This window comes from Canis lupus, chromosome 29 (assembly GCF_048164855.1).
Source record: "Canis lupus baileyi chromosome 29, mCanLup2.hap1, whole genome shotgun sequence".
Lineage (NCBI taxonomy): Eukaryota > Metazoa > Chordata > Mammalia > Carnivora > Canidae > Canis > Canis lupus.
This window is the reverse complement of record NC_132866.1, coordinates 3,536,238-3,559,749: the sequence shown is the minus strand read 5'-3', so window position 1 is coordinate 3,559,749 and position 23,512 is coordinate 3,536,238. Positions and strand designations below refer to the sequence as shown.

The following is a 23,512-nucleotide window of genomic DNA, read 5'->3' as shown; positions in this document are numbered from 1 at the left end:
CTCGGTTGGCAAATGGGGTCCCCTCCCTCCTTGCTCCCGTGGCCCTTGGAAGAGGTCCACGGAGTGACTAAAGCCCCACAGATGTGTTTTGGGAACCCTGATACAATGCCCCCTTCTCAGTAGCGAGGGGTTGGGAGGAAGCAAGCTTCCCTTGACCTGGAGGAAACAGCAGAGCTGGGTTCGGATCTCGGGTGGCTGGTTTCCCAGCTGGGGCTCTGTGTGTTGGCTTCTGGCCCCAGCACCTTGTCACCTGCTTCCAGGAAGCCACATGCAGGCCAAGCTTCCTCAGGATCCAGCCCTGTCACCCCTTTTGCACCCACCCTCTCAAGCAAGCCTGTCCAAGCCCGTGGCTCCCCATGACGCCCCAGCAGCATGGCCTCCCCACCTCCTCCCAAACCCAGGTGGGCATGCACGCCTGCCTGGGGCACCTTCTCTCCGCACTCCGGGGGTGCCCGATCTTAGAATAAGGTGCTGTCATCTGAGCAGAGACTGAGGCTCCCCCTCCATGCCACTCCCAAAGGATGGGAGCTTTGAGAGCTCACAACCTCTCCCTCAGCCCTCGGCCTGGACAACCTCACCCGGCCTGACCGGGCTGTGCCCTGGCCTCCGGGAATAAAAAATACTCAGGTTTGTGGAAACGTTTAAAGGACATTCACAGGGATCCCTGGGTGGCTCAGCGGTTGAGCGTCTGCCTTTGGCCCAGGGTGTGATCCCGGGATCTGGGGATCGAGTCTCCATCGGGCTCCCTGCATGGAGCCTGCTTCTCCCTCTGCCTGTGTCTCTGCCTCTGTCTCTCTCTCTCTCTCTCTCTCATGAATAAATAAATAAAATATTTTAAAACTAAAAACTAAAAGAAAAATGGACATTCACATAGAGAATCTCACAGGAGCTTCATTCAATGCCTGAGTTCAGTTTATTTTTACTTTCATTTCTAAAAAAGGACAAAAATTGGCCCTAAGCAGAGATGTTCCAAGAGGGGTTGAGGGGTCCCCCTAGTAGCTCCGAGATGGCCTGCTCTGCTGCTCTAGCAACTTGGTCTGGCTCCATCTCCTTTAATACTTGGCTCGTCTGTGGAGGGAAGTCAGCCCCGGTAGGTACTGGAGGTGGGGCCCGAGGCTCTGTCCAGGACCGAGGAAGATGGCCCGCCGATCCTCTGCCAGACTTTCCAGAACTCTCCTTGCTCCTCAGATGGGTGCTGCAGGCTCCATCTGCCGAGCTCAGGCCCCCCACCCACTCCAAGGCCCCCGGGAGTACGTGGGGCGCCGGCCTTGACTGCTCACCGACTCTGAACCGCGTGTGCTGAGAGCAGAACCAACTCTCTGCAAGTCACTGGAAAGTGGTGTGTGGAGCCGGGAAACAAGCAGCAGCGAATTTGTTCGTCATTTCAAGAACAGCACATGAGAGCTGTTGACATAACACATACCATAAATAGCAACATGCCTCTAAATCAATTGAACAGTAACCAAAAAATAAAATAAAATAAAATAAATGTTGTATAAATAGAATCATAGAATATCTAACCTTTACGATTGGCTTTTATGCGCTCAGCATAATTCACTGAAGACTCATCCAAGCAGCTATGTTTGTTCCTTTTTAATTTCTGAGTAATAGTCCCTTGTATGGATGTACCACACTGATACAATCATTTACTCCTTGAAGGACATAAAATACACACGGTTTACACAGAAACTGCTGTTTTCAGGACAGCGGGGCTCATACAGAAGCCCGGGCAATGGTTCTATGCTCCCCATGCCCAGAACACTGGCCCCTGGTCCAAGGATGCATCTGATTAGCTCCGTGGACAGTAGGGTCATCTATCAGCCTCCGCCCGCCACACAGTGTTTGCTCAAACGGGTGTGTGATGCTCTTTTCTTATATTTCAGAAATTGTCCTCACTTCTGTGGTTCAGGCTGCAAGAAAGTAAAAATCCCCAAATGGAACACATCAAGTAATATGATCATAAGGTTTAACTTGGGTTCCTTTTAAAGTATGGGGAAAGTGGATTATCAACTTTTTATTAAAAACATTTACCATCTCCATGGAGAGATTTAAAAAACAAAACAAAAAAACAAAACAAAACAAAACAAAACAAAAAAAAAAACTGGGGCAAAGGAAGGACAAACAATATCAGGTTTGGCAAAGAGGAATTAATATCCCATAAATTAGAACTCCCGGAAGATTTTAATTATGAAGAGCGAAGGTGATCCAGTCAGTCTATATTCCAATAGAGCAAACTGGGCCTTTAAATTATTGAGATCTAAAAACCGGTCTCTTTTTCCCAGTCTCTCATGTGCTTTTAAACTAATTCTCGGCATTAGTGTATTTGGCTCTAAGTTGGGCATGTGCTCGGCCCGACAACGCTCGGAAGTGCCAAGGCATAAAGTTTGTAGCTCACCAGAGGACGCTCCATTGGTTTGCCATTTGTTTAAAGTTAGACAGTCTCCTTCTAATTGGATTCAATTACCAGTGGTTTACAGGCTTTGTAAGGAGACAACAGGCTTCCGGGGGACGGGGAGGGGGCTCCAGGAGGCTCGCACAAGGCCCGTCGGGGTCGCCCGGACCTGAGGGCTCCTGCCGCACAGGATGGAGGAGATGCAGCTCTCGTTCTGCATCCCAGGCCTCTGGCTGCTGTCTGCTGAGTCTCCCGTGCATTCTGGAGGACAGAGGACAACTGTGTCATCTTCCACTCCGGAGCCCAGGGGACAAGATGCAAAGGCATTAGAATGTGGTTGGCCCATTAATGGGAAGCCCAGTGGAAACAAAAAACTGAGCCTCTAAGGCACATAATACTCTCGCCAGTGCAGCCGTATTACAGAGAGGGTCTCTGGTGGTTCGCTTCTGTTCTTACCACTTTATTCCTGATTTCGTCAGAGCAGCTCTGGATCATCTGACAGCACCGGCTGTTATGATCGATGACAGAAGCAGGGCCCCGTACGAGCCAGGAGAGCGCACTTGCAGAACGGAGGTCAACGTGTGCCCTTTTGAAAGCCACGGGAGAGGCAGGCACAGGATGGGTGAAAGTCAGCCTGCAGACACCCCGCAGAGGCCCAGAGGGAGCAAGCCCGACTGGACCTAGTAGAAGTGTCCCAGCAGGTGGTTCTGCAGGCAGAAGAGCTCGGGCCATGCCAGGGTGACGGGCAAAGCAGTGCAGTGCCACATAACTTGTCTGCTGGAGGTCAACGGGCTATGGCCCAAGCAGGAAGGAAGGCCTCTGCCCTGCCCCCTTCCTCAGGGGCTGCTGGGACATGGCCCCATTGGACAGACATGATCCCGCTGTAGATGCACAGCCCTGCCGGAGGGACGTGATCCCACTGGAGTGACACAGTCCAGTCAAAGAGACGCCCTGTCTGGCCCACTCAGGGAACACCCAGTAGGCACTGCTCTGAGGGCTGGAGAAGGGGACCAGGGCTATAGGGTGGTCAGCACACCCTCATGGGCAGCGATGGTCCACCTGCCCCAGTGCAGTTCCCACCAGCACCACTTGCCCCATCCTAGAACATTCTGGACAGTTAACCAGGGTGATTCCACTCTCAGACTCTTCCTTTTGTGCCATCGGATGACATAAAACTTTCCTCAGATGGGAGGGAAGCACCCAGTTAGTTGTCCCTAACAGTCCACTTGGCACCTGCTCCAACAGGCCAACATCCTCCCTGATGAGCAGCTCGGCACCGTCCAGCCTGCATTTCTTTTCAAGGCGAGGAAAGCCCAGGAGGACCTACCAAGGCCCACGGAGTCCTCCCTAGCCTGGGAAGGACCGCAGGGTGCCGCCTCACAGGTGGGGGCCCGAGAGGCCCACGCCGGCATCTGCAGCAGAGGCCCTGGAGCCTTGGGATTCTGAGGACACAGGGGGGCCCAGCTAAGCCCCCCGGGTCCAGGCCTCCTCGGACCCCCAGCGGCACCGGATGGAGCCTGAAGAGGAAGAGTGGCCGACGGGAAGCCAACGCGATCTGTGCTGAGCCCAAGCGGATCTGTGGAGGCGGCCGTGCCCCTTGGCCACACTCCTGCCTCCACGGACACGTAGCCAAAGTCACCCTGTTCGCTGCAGTGAAGACGCTCCTCCCTCCCACCTCAGGTGCTGTTCCAGAACAACGTCCCCCGACTCCTGGACCCCGGGGCCAGACCCCCGACCCACATCCTCAGATCTCATTGAGTAAGCCTTTCTGTAACATTAAAATAAATATGAAAATATTTAGTATGTCCAGTGATGAGGTGTCCAGCGTCTCCCTGCAGCCCGATGCCCTGCAGTCGCTCCCTGCTTCCAGTCTGTTCCCACGAGGATGTCAGGGACGTTGATTAATGCCTCATGCTAAGATGCTGGGCCTGGAACCGGAGGACTCACGCCGGCCGTGTCACCAGAGACGGGGGACCCGGTGTCACAGGAGGAGAGCGGCTCCCCGCGTCGCTCTCAGGGCTGCTCAGTCCCTGGGGATCTGAAGAGTCAGGGCCGGGGGACCCCAGAGGACCCTGGGGGACCTGCCACCCGCCGTCCCTCCCAGGTGTGCGGGCCCAGGTGACAGCCCGGAGAAAAGAGAAAATTGCAAAATCATTGCTGCCAAATCAACCCCATTAAAATCAGCAATTAGCCACGTTTGCGGTGTAGGCAACCAACTAATGAGAAAAACACCCCTGCTCCCGCCCCTTCCTCCCTGTCACCCGGGCCGTCACAAGGTCCCCGGGGGTCACCGGGCACCCGGCAGAGAGAAGCCCGCGCAGCGCATCAGCGCCTGGTCACAGACGGCCTCCAACAGGTACCGGGTCCCCTCCGCGGGGGTCCCCGCTGCTCCTGGGTTATTGGCCAGGCCCTGGGCCCCAGGAGCCCCCAGGGATGCCCCGTCCCAGGCCGGCTCCGTGACCGGGGCTCCCTCTTCTCACCCGTGAAATGGCAAAAAGAGAGCTGACCCCAGAGGAGTGAGGGCACCTGCCCCCCAGGGCCCGCGACCCGTCGAGAACAGCACGGATGCTCTGTTTCTGCGTCGGCCGCCCCACGGGGCCCTTGGCCTGTTTCGTGCAGGGTGCCCGCTACACCTGCTGCGAGCGCCCGGGACTAGACCTCCGCTCATTTACTCCCTCTCGTCTGCCACTCGCTCGCTCACGAACACTTCTGGCGGCCAAAGCGGACCCCCCCCCTTTGAGTTTATGGTCCCACGTGAGGGTATCACATCAAGAAATAGGGTGAGGGGACAGCCAGGGTGGCTCAGCGGTTTAGCCCAGGGCGTGACCTTAGAGACCCAGGATCGAGTCCCACATCAGGCAGGGAGCCTGCTTCTCCCTCTGCCTCTGTCTCTGCCTCTTTCTCTCTCTCTGTGACTATCATAAATAAAAAAAAAAAAAAAAAGAAAGAGAAAGAAAGAAAGAAAGAAAGAAAGAAAGAAAGAAAGAAAGAAAGAAAGAAAGAAGGAAGGAAGGAAGGAAGGAAGGAAGGAAGGAAGGAAGGAAGGAAGGAAGGAAGGAATAGGGTGAAAGCTGAGCAGTGTCGTTTTAGATCATTTTTATGCAATTGGCAGCAAGAAACTGTGGGCTCTGATGCTGCTGAGCAGGAGGCAGGATCAACTCACTTCCCCAGGTCTACAGCACTGTGAGTCAGGCACACGCTTCTCTGGAACATTCTGTGATAAGATCCATAGTCACAAAATTGTGGTATCTTTTGATGCAGGAAGAATTCCAAACCTGTACATTTATCCTAAAGAAATATACATATATTTTTAAGATTTACTTATTTATATGAGAAAGAGAGAAAGAGAGAGAGAGCAAGCGGGGGGAGAGGGAGAAGCAGACTCAGCACTGAGCAAGGAGCCGGACACGGGACTCGATCCCGGGACCTCGAGATCACGACTCCAGCTGAAACCAAGACTCGGCTACTCAATCGACTGAGCCACCCAAGCGCCCTAAGAAGTAATTATTTTTAAGAACACCTCTGTCCGTGGTCATTCCTCGCAGCAGTGTCTATGATAGTAAAATCATGAGAAAATGCTGATATTCAGCAAAGTGTAGTACACGAAAGTGGTAGGATACTGCTTGGCCACTCAGAGTGTAATTATGGAGGCTGCAGGGACGAATTATACTATCCGGTGTTAAAATGCACCAGTTTAGGTGTAGGTCTCTTCTGATTGAAAACAAAGACTGTAATTTAAGTGGAAGCATTAATTATTATTACATATTTCAGTTTGATAGAGAATGGGTCTTTTTTTTCTTTCTATTTTTCTCTTTTTCTTTTTTTTCTTTCTTTTTTCTTTGTTTTCTTTTTTTACTCTCCTCTAGTGTTGTGATCACAGATATTCGTTGAGACAGTAGGTGGGGAGTGGCTGGTCAGAGCCCCAGCACCACACGGAGGAGAAGGCCTTGAATGCCACGCAGAGCCAGCAGATCCTGGCTTGGGGCCGGAGGAGAAGAAGGCCGGACCCCTGCTGTCCACACAGAACTGGTTCCCTGCACCGCGTCCTGCGAGGCAATGCGGGCGGACAGCTGTCTAAATGTATGAAACGTGAGTTTGCACCCTCATGAGGAGGAAAGAGTGGGCGGGCTGGCGTGCACCAGCAGTGGAAGGGGCCGTGTCTGACCTCACAGGGTAACTGCGATCGTGAGTTGGTGCACACACCCCATGTCACCGATGGCATGTGCCTCCCAAAATGGTAGGTTGGGGTCCAAACTCCAGTACCTGTGAGGGTGACTTTATCTGGGAAGACATGCCGTACGGTTGAGAGGAGGTGATCAGGGTGGGCCTCAGCCCTCGATGGCCAGTCCTAGGAAGAGGAAGAGAGATGCCAGAGGAGATGCCACGTGAAGACACGGACACAGGGCCGTGTGCTGACAGAGACGGAGGTGCGTCTACAAGCCGAGGACCATCAGATGACACCAGATAGAGGAAAGGTTTTTGGAAGATGAACCCCCCTGCCCCCCGACAGCCCGATTTCAGACCTCTGGCCCCCAGCACCGGGAGACGGTAAATGTCTATGGTGGTGTTTCATGAGGGTGGTCCTAGAAATGAACACATACTGGTGATACCGGATTCCTTGTCTTTAATAAACCACAACGACAACAACAAAAGGAAGTAATCTTCTCCTTTACAACGAAGGGCACCTTTCAGTTTTCATCTCTGAACTAAGCTGCTTTGGCCAGGAGACAGGGCTCGGCCAGCGAGGTTCTGAGTAGAACCGGAGAAAACCAAGGGAAGACCCACTGGGCCGGGTAAGGAACCCGCCACCAAGATCTTTAGGCCCCCTCCCACCCTCGCACGTGCCGTCAGAGCAACTCGTTTTCCCAACTGCATGGAGAAGTGGCCTCCAAATTGCTGCATGGGGTGCAGGGCACGCGAGACAAGAGACAATCCGTAAGTCATGGTGATGGCCGGGGGCGGGGGGCGGGAAAGAAACCATCAGAGCCTCTATGTGCACAGCTCTAAATGTCATTCATTTTTAAAAACAAACTAATTGTGAAGTAGCTGTAGATCCAAGGAAAAATTGTGCAAATGGTTCAGAGGGTACATATGCCCCCACCCCACCCACCCACCCAGTTTCCCTTTTACCAACATCCTATACTGGCTGGTGCATTTGTTACAATTCAAGAGCCAACGTAGCTATGTTACCATTAAATGAAGTCCATACCGTATTCGAATCTCCTTAGATTTCTCTCCTGTCCCAGCACTCCATCCAGGGGCCCACGCGGTCTCCTCTCCTGAGGGCCAACTCCTGGCCAGGATGGTTTCTCAGACTTTCCCTGTTTTCTGGAGACTCATGAGGGGTCCTAGTCAGGTATGTTTAAGCCGTTCCTCCGCTGAGATTGGATGTTTCCCTCGTGGTCCTTGGGGTTGTGCATTTTTAGGTGGAAGATCACGAAGAGAAGGTTTTTGTCACCGCAGATCGAAGGCCCGTTCTGTCCATGTGACCTGTCACTGTCGATGTTGACTTGATCATGGACTGAGGTCCGTCTGTGGGGACAGCTGGCTGCCAGCCTTCTCCTCTGGCCCGCCGTCCTCTTTGGGGGATGCTATGGGCACCCCGAGGTTTAGGAGCACATGTTCCATCTCCTTGAGGACGGAGTAGCTACATAAATTATTTTGAATTAATGCTGGAGATGTGTCTGTGCTGCCATTTATTTATTCCATCAGTTATTTGAATTACTATGGAGTCGTGGACATTTATGTTATACTTTGGTTACAATTTCCAAACACTTCATTTATTGATTGCTTTGGCTATTGGAAGTGTTATCATTTGGTGCCTGTGTCCCTTAGACCCAAAGGAGGTGTTTTTTTTTTTTTTTTTTTTACATCTTTGTTGAAGTCTAACTGATATACAAGAAACTGCACAAATTTAATGTATGCAATTTGATGCGTTTGAATGTATACGCACACACCCTTAAACCATTGCTACGATCAAGGAACAGACCTATGCATCACTTCCAGAAGTTTCCTCATGCCCCTCTGTTTTTGTTTGGGTAGAAAGAATGCTTCATGACATCTTCCCTTTTAACAAATTTTATGTAATTTACAAAAAAAAAAATTGTTAAATTTGTTATATGTACCTTGCATACATGGGTGTGTGAGAACCCGAACGCAGTAGTTTGGCTCGTGCTGTTGGACAATGAGGGACTTGGAGGCAACTGGCCTCGAAGACCCCAGACTCTCACCTGGAGCTGTCACCTTGAAACACCAGGCGTTTGAAGTTCATTTCCTGTCTTCCCTTTTCAAGCAAACTGCACCTGGAATACCCAGCCAGGCCTCCGGAAAACTGAGCTCGGCATTCGCAGTGAAACCCGGAGCCCTCGCAATGCTGGCATGACACCCAGCACCCAGCACCCCAACCGCAGGATGGCAGACATAGGCGGTGCCTTTTCTGGTCAATTTATGTTAAAGATGGGTAAACTGAGGCCCAGGGGGTGCGGAGGGAGGGTCAGGGAGAGAGGACGGAAGCCGGCACCATGGAGTGAGTGCATCCTGATGGCCTGAGTGCACTCACACCTGGGAGGACCTGCAAAGGGTGCCATCCCGGGCCCTGCTCTAGGCCGGAATCGTGCTGGGGACTGTGCCTCACGCTCAGGGACGCGGGAAGCCCCGTCTCTCTCTGAGTCTCAGCGTCCTTGGTTATAAAACTGAAGAGCAGCCTCTGTCCTCCTCACAGCGGCGTCAGGGGAGCATTCTCCATCAATTACACACTGCATGCCCACACGTAAAGGATTATCATCATCATTACAATCAATATGGAGCTATGATTAGGATGATGTCATCCTGCACGGCGTGCACGCACAGAAATGCGCGGCGTTATCTCGGGGGCCTGGGAGTGGGGTGCGGTGGGGGCGGGTGTCTCCTGCCCACCGTACATCCTTGCACAACATTCGAAAGTTGGGTGGATTTTTTTTTTACCAGATATATTTAATTTTTTATGATAATAAAAAGCGAGGCAGAAATTGTACACGGGTAATTAGACCACGGTTCATTTGAAAACAGTGACGGGACGCCCACCAGGTGCTGAAAAGCGTGCCGGGACGCCTCGGCCACAGCAAGGCCCACAGAGCCCTGGCCTGACTAATCTCTGCGCTGCGTGCTGCCGATGCCGATCACATCGCGGGTGGGAACCTCCACCCGTGCATCCACGCACCTGTCTCTGTTTTGTTCCCGAGATGGTGGAACGGAGCTCAGCACGTCTCAGCGCGTGGCGCAGCACCACCGTCGCTCATGCAAGACCTTGTCCTTATTTCATTTTATTTCGTTGTTTTTTTTTTTTAAGATTTTATTTATTTATTTATGAGAGACAGAGAGAGAGAGAGAGGCAGAGACACAGGCAGAGGGAGAAGCAGGCTCCATGCCGGGAGCTGGACATGGAACTCGATCCCGAGACCCTGGGATCACACCCTGAGCTGAAGGCAGATGCTCAAGCGCTGAACCACACAGCTGTCCCCTCATTTCATCTTAATGGAACATTCCTCCCTCCTTTTCCTGCCCTGCCCCGACCCAGAGGGCACATCCAGTGTACTTTCTCTATGCCCCTGATGTGGGTACCTACCCTGGGGCGTTGTTTTGCTCATGAGTATACTTGTAACTTATATAAATGGTGTTGCCTCGTAGACTGCGGTCCGTTTCGTATTTATTGTGTCAAGTGTGGTACATTTTAAATATTTTGATCGTCTTGCCCCTTGGGAGTCTGTCCTTTTCTCCCGTCCCCAGCTCGGGCCACCGTTCTGTGCATTCACCACGTCACACTTATCCAACACCCTACAGACTACAGACGCTTGCCTCCCCTGCCCCCTCCCTACAATATAATAGTGGCTGGAGAATATGACTTGTACATCCAAACAAAATCTGAACCACTGGTTCAAAGGATCCGTCACCTTTGAAAGCTGACAAAGGCCACCAACGTGGGGCCATCCTACTTCCACAGGTACAAGGGATCTGCCATCTGGGGCACATCCCACATCTGGTACCTCCAAAGCCCCGATGCTCTGCAGGGCCTGGGAGGGAACACGGGAAGGGACGTGATTCCCCGTGGTGCGCCTCAAGGTGAGAAGAGGGTCTCCCAGCAGCCACTGGGCTCTTCCCCCCAGTGGAAAAGCATTAGGGTGTTTCTCATGTGGTGGCAACAAACATTCCATGGGAATCGGACTCGGGTAGCAAAAGCAGAGGGCGGCAGAGGTAGAAAGAAGCACTTGCATGACGCACGAGCAGGGGTTTACTGCTCCAATACTTGAAAATACAAGGGGCGCTCTTTGCTGCCCAGGCAGCATCACTCCCCTGCTAGTGTCGAGTCCCCCTTCCTGCCTATGCCCTGAGGGCTTGGTGCCAGTCTTGTCCTTAGCTTCAGATGCACCAGACTCGCTACCCAGAGCTTCGAGGTGCACCTCACCGCCTTCCAAAGCAGAGAAAAGGAGAACAGTCCAATCTACAGCATGGGTGACTTTGAGGTGGGACCCTTGATCACCTCCCCTTGGGATTTAGGGGGGCCAGGTGCTTGGAGGTCTTATTCCATTCCGCTTCTGATTCAGTGACACCTGTCCCGGCTTAGCTCGTGGTTCCTGGGGAGCCATTCACCAGGTAAGGAAACTGAGGCCAGGCCCCGCCGTGGAGATGTCAGCGCTCTGAGCAGGAACCTGCCGGCCTGCCTCCCTCCTTTTCCTCCGTCACCAGCAATGCCTACTGGTGGGCTTCTTGTCACTGGGGGGCCCGGCCTCCTTCTGCAAGCTCACAGCTTGGCTCTGGGGCGGATCCTCTGTTGCTACTACGCTGTCACGGAACCAAATGGAACAGAGCCACAGCTGATAACCTGAAGGTCCAGGAATAAATATGCACCATCCTGCAACCTCTACTTCGGGGAGGGAAGGAGCAGACAGGAGGAATCCAGGTGGAGCCAGACTCCTGCCGTGTTGGGGGTTTGTGGAGGGCCAATGGGGCATGCCGCGACTCGGGATTCCCCTGGGAGCAAGGTGGGACGCCCCGAAATGTGACTTGGCCAGAGCACGCGTGAGAAGGAGGCCACCCCCCTACCCCCACGTCAGCCCCACGCACCCCGGGCTGGGCCTTTGCTCACCCGGCGCTTCATTGTCTACGCCGGGCTGTGCCTCCCGGCCCGCATGTGCCCTCCTCCTCTTTACAGACACCGTAGGAGCTTTTCCTGCCCCAAACCAGCATCGACTCGCCCATGTAGCTTCCCCTTCTCCTCTGAAGCTGAAGGCCCCATAGACCCCCCTGAAGGGTATTGTGGGGAAGGGGGCCCACACGCCATGCAGGATGCGTGTCCCTTAATTAAAGTACCTGATCCTGACAAGACATTTTGAAATATTCATTAAACCAATTTTTATTTAACCTACATGGACCAATCAAATGCAACGCACTCCGACTCCTGGATGCTTGTCAGGAGAAGTAAATTGAACTCTTGATGGGCCAGAGCGATAGGTCAGCAGGCAGACTTGGCTGCCGTCACCCAGTCTCCTCAAAGCGCTGGAAGGGAGAGGGCAGCCGTCAATCGGGCTCCGCGGCAATCATTACAGGTCTGCAGCGAAGCAGAAAAACGCTGTAATAAACAGGTCCCGCTGCCTCCTATCACTCCATTCATCCTCCCCTACAAGTGCTGGGCCCTTCTGGCCTTGCTGAGTGTTAAATCCCCGTCCAGCTGTTTGACCCTATTACGGGAACATGATAGGCACCCCTGTCACTTGAAATGCCTGCAACAGTCGGATGCACCGAATCTATCTTCCCGACAGGTAAACCTATGGATAATTTATTTTTATGTGCTTTCAAAGGATGTTGACAGCAGTCAGGAAGGCCCAGCACGCATGCTCCGTATTCAGGGCAGCGGGTCCCGCAGCGCCAACGGTCACTGTTAATGAGCGCGAGGGACACACAGGGGCTCGGAGGGCGGCGGGTGCAGGCGGCACCAGGGTCCCAGGCCGTGGGTGATGACTATGAAGGGGACCCGGAATCAGACGGTGGGCCCCTGAGTTCCACTCAGCGAGCCACCCCTCCCAAACCCCCCTGCCCCCCGGCAGCAGCATCCAGCAGGGGGTGGCCCGGGCGACGGACAAAGCCCGCTCGGCAGGCTGCACCCAGAGGCGCGGGGTGGGCTCCGCTGGGCCTAGCTCCCACCTCGTCGTCAGGCCAGCGGCCCAGGGCGCTTTGCAGACCGCAGGGGAGAGAAGGGTTAAGAGCTGGCCCAGGACGCTCGGACGTGGTTATCACTGGTGTCACAAAAAAGTAAAGCGCACCCTGCAAATCTCACATGAGTAGGTCCCGGGTGGCGTCCGCAGGCCTGGGGCGCGGGGGGCGCCGCCGCCGAGGAGAGTGACTTCCAAGTCGCCCTCCGGACTGCCGTTTGACCGTGCACCTTCACAATGGGTGTCATTTAAGCCTCCAGAATCCAATCAATGTGTCAGTTAAATTGCTGCTCATCTGTCGAGATTAAGCATCTGACTATTACCTCAGATTTAGTAGAAGTCTTAGATCCTGGCACATTTCACTGAAGCCATTAGTAACACCTGGAATCATTCACATTAGTTTAAGATCTGGCACCATAAATTCCCAGCCATTAATGATTATTCTGACTCCTCAGGATAAATGGCTTAACGTTTTTGATAATGAAAATATACATTCTGCAGTAGTTCCTTCTTAAAACCACATTACCTTTGTAATGTACTTCATGGCTGATTGTAACGGACGGCGCTGTCACCCTCACAAGGATTTTTAGTGTGCTGTAAAGTGTCGGGGATCTGTTGTACTACTCATTTAAAAAAAAAAAATTAACGAGATATTTATGTAGCTGCTCGCATCCGGAAATGTAATTAAAGGTCTTGGTCGGCGCGTTTGGCGCAGAGGGGTGAGGTGTCTGGATCTGCGCGATTTTTCCGCCTCTTCCCCTCCACGCGCCAACGCCGAGCGTGCTCGCCACAAAAGCAGGGCAAAGCAACAAACTTCTAGCGGGTATTATCAAAAATAAGGGGGGAAATGTCGTTGTGAGAGCCCAGTGTGTCAGCTTAGTTATAGCTGAGAGAGATTATTTAAATATCTCAAATAAATCTTTTCATTCCCAGCACATTCATCTCTTTTAAGTGCTCATTAAGGTGGGGTGTGACAGTCTTGGAAAATGAAACACTAATTCTTTTTCTCTGAAGCCTGAGTGTACCGCTCCCAAGGGCAGCTGTAGTTTAGGGGGATGATAGGGCGAGTGCGGAGACGGGGCCCCTCTTCCGCATTTCATTCCAAAAAAAGTGATGCGGGCGGGGGTGGGGGGGTGCTTGTTTGATGCCACCACCGTTCTTCTTGCTCACATCCTGTGATCTCTCAGATCTGAAGAAGCGGATGTCAGTTTGCGGTGTTTGATAAACGGCCCCCGGAACGGGGCTCCTCCGACCTCACCCCATTGCTGCCGAGCGTAATTTGCAGTCAGCTTGTCTTTGGTTGATTTAGACGAAGTTTCCAAAGACAGATACGGAAGGTGCTGCTGTAGCTTCACACTTCCTTTCCCATGGCAGGCTACTTTTTTTTTTTTAATTTTTTTTTAAGTGATAAAGAAACTGTGTCTAAAAATGTATTCTCGCATTAATCTGCTGCTAAACTCTAATAAATATGTGCATTTGGGGTCCTGCCGTGGAACACATCCTCATTTCCGGATGCTCGGAGGGAGGCGCTTAGGCTCCCCTTAAACAATAAGGGTTCGTAAAGCTGTGCCTGCGAACTCCATAATGAACGCAGAAATGGTTATTGATTCACGTTAGGCCTGATTTGCTTAAATTGAATTTGGAATTTTGTACGCGGTATCACAAAGCAGGCCCCAGGCCCCAGAGAGGCAAGCCAGAGGCACAGGACAACTCAGAGCTTCTCCGGGCAGGCGGCAAGGCCCCGGGGCTGGCTTCCTGCAAGCTCTCGCTCTCCCCGCCGCCTCCGAGGTGTGTCCCCAACTCGGGCTCCGGGCCACAGCCGAACGCTCCTCCGTGGGGTACATGGGGGAAATGCCATGGGATTCTGTGCAGGAACGCACGCCGCCCAGCACGCGTGTCACAGGCAGGCAGCCAGAGAAGAGGAATGCATGCACGTTCTCGGCCAGAAGGTTCACCTGGAGTGTGAGCACGACTCCCATTCGTACCCGCCAGCCCCGGGAGTGGAAAGGATAAAAGGAAAAACAGAAGAGTGGGGGGGATAAGAAAGAAAAAAAAGAAAAAGAAGAAGAAAGAAAGAAAGAAAGAAAGAAAGAAAGAAAGAAAGAAAGAAAGAAAGAAAGAAAGAAAGAAAGAAAGAAAGAAAGAAAGAAAGAAAGAAAGAAGGAAGGAAGGAAGGAAGGAAGGAAGGAAGGAAGGAAGAAAGAAAGAAAGAAAGAAAGAAAGAAAGAAAGAAAGAAAGACCAGAAAAATTTCCACATTACAGAAAAAGCTAAAAAGATCATCTTGGCGCTGGCAGGAGATGTATAAAACGAGAGACAAGAAAGGTTTAATCCGAGAATCTTAAAAATCATTAAAGCATCACATGGAAGGTGATTTGGGCCAGGACTGAAATCCAGGACCCTGGTGGGAAACTGTACAAATAAGGTCTTATTGAAACATTAAACCTGCAGCATGCTAGGGCCGCCGGTGGGCACGCAATAAATAATAATTGATAATAATGATGATACTCAAATTTAATTCCACGTTCCAGGAGACATTCCCCAGGGCTTCGCTCTGCACATCCGAACGAGGCCCGCTCCAGCTCCTTTTATCCAGCGGGGAGTGTGCGCGTGTGCCCCACTGGCAAGCCACACCTGCCCCGCTGGGGCCGGAGGAAGGTGACCTCCCGGGGACTACGCTTTCCAGAACAGCCTCCGCCTGCAGTGCTGTCCCTCTGGCAAGTGGACAGACAGGAGAGAGGCCCAGGGACCTCCCCAAGAGGTGGCTGTGAGCAGAGGGCCCTGGGGGGCGATCGCAGAGGCCCCGCAGCCTGGGCCTGCTCCAGGGTGCAGGGAGAGCGCTGCAGGGTGCAGACCGGGGACAGGCCCATCTCAAAGAGGAAATCGGGACGCCTCCCCACCCTCCCTGAGCCTCAGTGGGGCTGGAGCCAGGCCAGGCTGGGCCACTCCAAAGAGAAGGGCTGACCCCCAGGGGCGAGGCCGTGGCAGCAGGTGGCAGCGTCCCGCCCAGGTGAGCTCAGAGGCCACCATGTCCCCACACGGGGAGCAGGAAGTCGGGAGAAACCGGTAGAGGCAGAAAAGCTAAACAAGCAGAACCTAAAGACAGACGAGAGACAGCACACACGGGGGTGCACGGCGTGCCCCTGTTGGGAGAGCGAGGGGTTGACACTCAGGTATTTTTAAAACAGTGTGAAAATGACTACTGATAAAGCAAGGGTTTCAATACAGAGAAGCTGAAGACATTCCAAACTACATTTTCTCTGCTTTTTTTAGTAAAAAAAAAAAAAAAAAAAAAAATTTCTTTGGAAGGCAAATTTAAACACATAATGAGCAGCAGCGCCCGCCAACCCCCACCCCCGGTTCAGCATCTAAAACGCGCCCCTGTACAGGTACACACACCTGTGCATGCACAGACACACTAGGCATCTCCCGTTTTATGTGTGTACCACATGCTCGCACACGCGCGCACGAGGGTGTACATCTGAGCAACGTGGGACTGACTTTCCCCCTAGGTCATCCCTCCGCCGTCTCCGGAAAACACGAAGAGGGGAACCGTGCCGACTTGGAGCTGCATTAACCCAAATGAATGATGCTTTCCCTGGCAGGTGATCTTTGCAGACAGTGCGCCCTAGAATTTTTGGAAGGTGCAGAGAATTTGTAGAAATAATCATTATGAGGAAGGAGATGATGTGGGGGGGAGTGTGCGGGGATGGTTCAGTTTCTACTAATAAGTGCTTCATAATAGCTCAAAAAAATCTCTGTCAGGCCTCTGCCTCTTTCGAAATGCAAATGGATGAGGGCTCCCTGCAAAGCTTGCTGCGCGCGATACACAGACAAGGGTAATATCTACTCGGTGTCACTCCAAATGATATGGAAACAACCGAAAAGCGTCCTGGCTGTGGATAATTACGGAAGAATGACAGGTTGATAATAAGTTCTCATTTAGGAATCTCTCGAATGCGGGAGGTGTGGGGCGGCTTACATGCCACGATTCTGGAGTTCGAGTGCCATCTGCATGAGTAAGCAGGTCTTGAAAAGGAATTTGGGGCTGCCGCTTGTACGCGGGGAGAAGAGAGCTGCACGTGAAGATTTCAGGCTCAAACCCCCCTAATTTTATTAACCTTGGAAACGAACCCGTGTCTTAGGGACACGAGAGGGTGCGGGCGCCTGCAGAGGCGGGGAGGCAGGTGGGCAGCTCCCGCGCGCACCAGCGGAGCCACACGATCCCAGAAACCAGCACCGTGAGCCGCCCAGGTGCCCCCCACCCGGCCCCAGCTCAGCCCAGCGGGCCCTCGTCTTCCTGGGACACGTTCCGCAGCAGAGGCCTTGGTGCTTTTAGGGTGAAAAGAAACTCAACTGAGACATAGGAGGAGTCCGTCAAGTTTATAGCAGCTTCAGGTTTGAAGCATCACGTTATCGATGCATAGTGTTCATTATCGAAGGTGAGGAGAAGGAATATTTCGTGGTGCATGTGCACGCCGGCCGCTGCCTGGCTGCCCTGACCCGGGCTGGGTTCGCCATCACCCGGCCCCACGGCACTTCGGCATCAGTGCTGGAATCGCCATCCTGGGCCACCTCTACCCGCCGGGACGGCTGTCCTCCCAAATCCTGGGCATCGACAGGACCCCTGGGAGCCCTCAAAGCCGCAGGGTGACCCTCCACCGAAGGCTGCACGGACAGGAACCTGGCGAACGCAGTGGCAGGCAGGGAAGCGCAGAAAGCACGCTCTATCCTGTAACCCTCCATTCCCACTCGGCCCTGCAACCCTCCGCCCTGAACACCTGCCACGCGGGTGTGCCTGGCACGATCCTCACCCAGTTTCCGCCTGCCACCCAGGGCCCAGCTCCCGGAGGGCGGGCACAGTCGGACGCATCTTCCCAGGGTACAAGGTACTGGATGTCACTCAGCCTCGCTCTTCAAATAGCTGTTTTCAATTGGTCTACCTTATTTTATGTTTTTTTTTTTATTTTTTTTAAGATTTAATTTATTTATTCATGAGAGAGAGGCAGAGACACAGGCAGAGGGAGAAGCAGGCTCCCTGCGGGGAGCCCAATGTGGGACTCCATCCTGGGTCTCCAGGATCACGCCCTGGGCTGAAGGCAGCGCCAAACTGCTGAGCCACCCGGGCTGCCCTATTTTATGTTTTAAAGAAGTGAGACACCCGGGTGGCTCAGTCAGTTAAGCATCTGACTCTCGGTTGCAGCTCAGGTCATGATCTCAGGGTCCTGGGATCGAGCTCTGCATCAGCTCAGCTCTGCACTCAGCCGGGGGTCTGCTTGAGATTCCCTCTCTCCCTCTGCCCCTGCCCCTGCGCGTCTGCTCTCTCTCTCCCTCTTTTTCAAATAAATAAGTCTCTGAAGAAGCAGAAGCATTGGCAACTTCTTTTTATTTTTTTTAAAGATTTTATTTATTTATTCATGAGAGACACACAGAGAGAGAGAGAGAGAGGCAGAGGCACAGGCAGAGGGAGAAGCAGGCTCCAGGCAGAGAGGCCAATGCGGGACTCGATCCCAGGTCTCCAGGATCACGCCCTGGGCTGAAGGGACATGCTCAACCACTGAGCCCCCAGGCATCCCAGCAACTTCTTCTCCCCACACCCTGCACATCTACTGCCCACAGAGTCATACCCAGACCTTAAACAGAGGCAGGATTCGGCTCAGGGTGTGATCCGGGGTTCTGGGATCGAGTCCTGCATCGGACTCCCTGCATGGAGCCTGCTTCTCCCTCTGCCTGTGTCTCTGCCTCTCTGTATAAGTCTCTCATGAATAAATAAATAAAATCTAAAAAAAAAAAAAAACTAGGGCAGGAACAGAGCCTGGGCACATGTCATTAACATGGAGAAGGCATGAGATGATGATGGGTCTCATTCAGCTGCGGCACAAAGGCTTTTTCCAACTTGGTTTTTATTTGTTTGTTTGTTTGTTTGTTTGTTTGTTTGTTTAGTGATTCTCATACCCAAAGATGGTTTCAAAGCAATCGGCTCCCCTGAACCTACCCTTCCTACCTCATCAGGCTCTCCTATAAGCACATCAGCTGTAACCCCGAAGCTCTGCATGAGGCAGGTGGTGTTATTACCTTACTGTCCCCATTTTACAGATGAGGAAAGAGTCGCCAAGCAGTGACTGCCGTCTGTGCACAGGGCACGAGACCCAACAAGGCCCCAGGGACCTGGGATTGGAGCCCTGACTCCCACCAGGACCTGGCTGCTGGCTGTGCGGCCACCGTGAGATGGGAGAGAAGCTGACCGCGGACATTAGGGGCTGTGGCTATGCCGGGCCGTGAAGCTGTACGTGTGCAGGGGAGTGAGCAAGCGAGCGAGACCCCACCGCCCGAGGCTGAAGCCAGGTGCATGGGGCCCAGCGCGGCTGCGATGGCGTGATCCTCCCTCCCCCGCCCGCCGCAACCTGGGGGCCTCACTGCGAGGACATCCAGCTCAGCGAGGGGCCTTCCATCTGAGTCGGAGTTATTCTTGCCTTCCCCCTGTGAAAACAGCTAAGGGAAGGACAAAAACACTGACCGAAGTCCCCACGCCCTTGTGAGCTACTCAGGAGCGTTGTATTCGGCGAGCTGTACCTTCCAGTTACCCTGTGGAAGCCTGACTTAGAAAAATAAGCCAAAAACTGGGATTAAAAACTCATCCATACTGGAACATTCTTTTTTTTTTTTTTTTTTTTTTTTTGTGAGTGGCTCTCACCATACAAGGCCATGGTTTCTTTTTATATAAAATAAATATTCTAGATACAAAGTAGCAGTGTTTGGTTAATCTAAAAAAAAAAAATCTACTTAAAAAAAAAAAGGAAAGATAACCAAATAGTTAAGGGAAGATCCTTGGATATTTGACCTGGCCTTCTCCAGTAATTATTCTAATTATTCTTCTATTATTTAGGCCATGAGCCAAAGGTTCCCGAGTGCATAGAAAGTTAATAGCAGACTTGAAGTGAGAACGGGGGCAGGCCAGCATATGTTCATTAAAGTCTGCTTTTACTTAAGGGTTTTGCATCAAGCAGGCTTCAGGCACCAATAATTTATCTTAAAGTCTATTTACTCAGTGCAACAGGGAAATAATAAATTGTCCTAATTTCCCTTCCCAGCCCCAGAACTGGCTGCCTCTTGCCTTCCTTCCCCGAAACCCCTTTGGGGTCAGTCTGTTGCCTGGGCACGGCAGTGCAGAGGATCCCAGACTGCACTTTGGGGGAATATCTCCAGTGGTGCCCCAGGGTTTCCGGCCAGCCTGTGTCACAGTTCATTAGCAGAGGTACGTGTTCCCAGGAGAGGGATGCTGGGGGTGGGGTGTGGGGGGTGGAAAGAACCCATAAAAGGGACCCAGGGGACCACTGCAGTCAACAGGGGCTCATGCTTGCATGGTGTGGGCGCCCAAAGCCAGGAGACTGCATCTCTCCCACAGTCCTCGGACTCGTTTTTAGCCACACACCACAACCCTTTGGTCACCCCAAGGGAAAGCTTGCAGCAGCAAGGTCGATGCCGGCCCTGAAAGGTGAAGCTGGGTTCTTGGTCCAAGGGAGAGGACCAAGGAGTGGACACAGGAGCAAGAGCATTGTAGGCGGAAATGAAGGGAAACCTCCCTTCCTCTCCCTCCTAAATGCCAACGTCTTCAGAGCCCGGCCGGCCCTAGCGGCGCCGTTTCCAAGGTGCTCAGAGCCGCATCCAGGCATCTCTCAGACCCCAGGTGGGTACAGACCAGGGCGTCCCGGAGCGGCCAGCTCAGAGACCCCTGGATGCCCCTGGAGCGTGAATCAGCCCCGCATTCCCTAACTGCCACCCGGCAAGGCCAGAAGGAGAGGAACGGACAGCAGGTAAGTGTCCCAGGAATCGGAGCGAGGAAAGAAGGTCCGGGACCGGCCTGGGCGGAGACGGGACCTGGCCCAGCTCAAGGGCCTAGAACAGGCAAGGCTTTCCCTGCGCCGCCCGGCTCCCACCCGCGACCACGGCCCAGCCATGCAGCCGAGCTGCCCCCCGGGATGGGCCGTCACCCAGGAAGGCCGGCCGCCGCCACCTGAGCTGCCCCTGCCCCACCCCGGATCAGGAGCCGCCCACCCCTTCCCCGCCACGCGCGGCCTCTCTCACCCGTGCTGCTCCCACGTGAAAGCCACCAATCGGCCCGAAGCCGTGGCCGAGGCTGAACGGGCCGTCGCACAGGTGCCCCTCGAGCCTGGGCATTTCTCAGTCTCTGGATGATCCTTGAAAAATCCCCTTTCCTGGGTAAGATGCGGGGAGCAAGGGCAACACCTGGGGGCAGGGGCCGTCAGAGGGGCTCCGGGGTCGATGGGAGAGGCTAGCGGGGGTGACGCAGCCCTACCCATGGGTAAGCCTACCTCGGGGTGCCTGCTCCCGACCCTGCGCTGCTGCCGCATCCGCTCCTCGGAGTCGGGCGGGGGGCAAAGGACAGCTGAGATCCTCATCAGGACCAGAACAGGGACCCAAAACGTCTAGAATTTTCCATATGATGGTAACTCAAATATTGACAAGCATTTCTCCATTGAAATTCTTCGGTTGCCTGGGGTCTGGGGTGTAGGGGCCGTAGCAGGGGCCTGAGGGGGACTGGCTTCCTCGCAGGCACCCACGCCTGGGGTCTGGTGCTCAGAGAGAGCCGGCCCGGTGAGGGCCTCGGCCATCAGCCTGCCCTGGGGAAGGGAGGCAGCCTGGTTCCTGGCCCTTCCTCTTTCCCATGCCGTGTAATTGGTCAGAAGCTCTCTGTTTTTCCCTCAGATTTATGAGCTCTATTGATAACGTGTGGTTTGTATGTTGGTCCACAAAAACCCGCAATCGGCACTAACAGGGAGAAAACACGGCTTGCCCTTCCTCTGACAGGCCCACTTCATTCCCGCTCTCACGCACTGTGGTTCACATTTATTCATTTTGAGCAATTGTTGCTCAGACGGCCTGTCCACGCCAGCCCTGCCCGGAATGTCTTCTTTAATCAAAATTCTGCTCAAAACAGCCCAGCTGAGCAAGTGAAGTGGCCTTTCCCCATGCTATTGACGATCTGTCTCGAGCATTATCTCATACGTTTCCCTTTATTTTCTCTCCCAGTCCAGATAGTCTTTGCTTTGAACCATAGCTTCTGGACGTATTTGGATTCGATGCAACCTGCACACTTTATATCTACCTCCCGGCCCTTGTTGCATTTTGCAAAAGCAACATGAAAACTTAAAAACCCAGGAAGGAGAAAATGTATTTAAATGACTCACCTCTTGCCCCAGTGTGACTTATACGGAGGGGAAGTGAGGTCCGTGGGGAAATGTGATGTTATTTCTCGAGGCAGCTGGCCTTGGAGATTAAGGCAGTCAGGAGCAGATCCCCAAGCAGAAAGAACGAGAGAGCATCATTTTAGGGGCTGGGCAGCGCCCTGGATGAATCTTTACGGACGCAGATATTGTCTGTGAAAATAAAGGAAGGTAGATATTTATGAATAGGCTCCTGAACTGACCTCAGCAAATAGATATAACCCCCCAGCTCCCACCCCATGAATGGTTTTATTTAGTTTATCCAAATAGATTTTGGAAATAGCCTTAGCGCATGGTGCATGCTCAGTAAATGTTTATGAACGAATCAATAGAATCAATAGGCTGACAATTTTCTCTTCTTAAAAAAAAAAAAAAAAAAAAAGCAGAAGTTCCGGGCTGGTCTCTAAGGGCCTTGCAGGTTGGAAACCCCAGGATTCTAATTTACACCAAAAAGGCTGAGGAGGACATGAACACCTCACAGACAGCCTGAGCCAAAAGACAGGCCGCCCTCCTCCCCAGAGAGGGGGCTGATAGAGCTCATGCCAGCAGCCACGGGCTGGGTATGGAAGAGCATGGAGAACAGAGATGGCGAGCCCCAGAAACCAACCAGAGGAGAAGGAGAATCATCAGAAAGGGGACAGAGAAGAGCAGAAAAGGTGCCACTTGTCCTGAGCGCAGCCTGTGAAGGTGGAGCGACCCAAACATCATGCATCCAGGTCTCAGGAAATTCAGGGAAGGCAAGTGGGCCTCGCACTGCGTGTCCTTCTTAAGCGAAAAGGGGAGCAGTGTGGCCTTCGGGGTCATGTCTGTCCCCGTCACGCGTGCAGATTTGAAAGGGCCGTATGGGATGTGAACACCGCCACCCACCACGGTAAGATTTACTGATTGAAGCGCACAGGCTACGCTTTCAGTTGTCTCACCCAAGAACCCAGGTGTATGGGAGGCCGTAGGGTCGGGGTGGGGGTGTCCCTCGTCCGACTGCCGCGGAGGTGTTTGTAAGGCCACTCGTGCGTCTGTTTGCTTGTATCCCACTTCATTCCAAGAAGGAGTTTGAGAAACTCCAACTCACGGGGCCAGAGACGATGCTCAAAACGCTCAGTTATCAAAATAAGATCCTCCATAGCGAGACAGCCCTGATAGGGGAAACCGCACGCTCTCCTGCCGGCACCCTCTGGGCAGAATGTACATGAATTTTACCTTGTGATAAAGTTGAACAATGTTTTCATAATAAATGTAACCACTCCATTGGGTGACAGAGCAGCGCTGCTGATAAGTGGACTTCAGCTTGAGCTGAATACTAAGTTTCTTGGGCATAAAAGAAGGAAAGTACTGTGTCCGATGAGCTAAGCACATGTGATTTAGATAATACTTATCACTCTGGTCGTGGGAAGGATTCCAGTGGAAGATCCCGGGTCCGCGCCGCGGCCGTGTGCTCGCTTCCAAGCTGGAGCACCCAAGGCCTTCTCGGCCGCCACCGGGGAGAAGCGCTGATAAACGGACCGGGCCCCCGCTCGGTCCTCTGATGGCGTACTTACGGCCCCACGCGCAGGCAAGGCCACCAGAAAAATTTACTTCCTGTGAAGTGAAAAAGAAAACCACATTTTTGCATTGCGCTATTAAAAAGGTAGCTGGAGGGACGCCTGGGTGGCTCAGCAGTTGAGCACCTGCCTTCGGCCCAGGGCATGATCCCGG

At 53.1% G+C, this 23,512-nt stretch overlaps 1 long non-coding RNA gene across 1 annotated transcript; it reads right to left on the bottom strand.

Annotated features, from left to right (window-relative positions):
* Positions 1-907: 907 nt before the first annotated feature.
* Positions 908-23,324, bottom strand: LOC140620688 (uncharacterized). Its single transcript, XR_012020404.1, has 4 exons — positions 22,741-23,324; positions 21,785-21,973; positions 1,522-2,653; positions 908-1,404 (listed from the first exon to the last, which is right to left on the bottom strand). It is a non-coding gene; the product is annotated as an uncharacterized lncRNA (long non-coding RNA).
* Between the last annotated feature and the right edge of the window lie 188 nt (positions 23,325-23,512).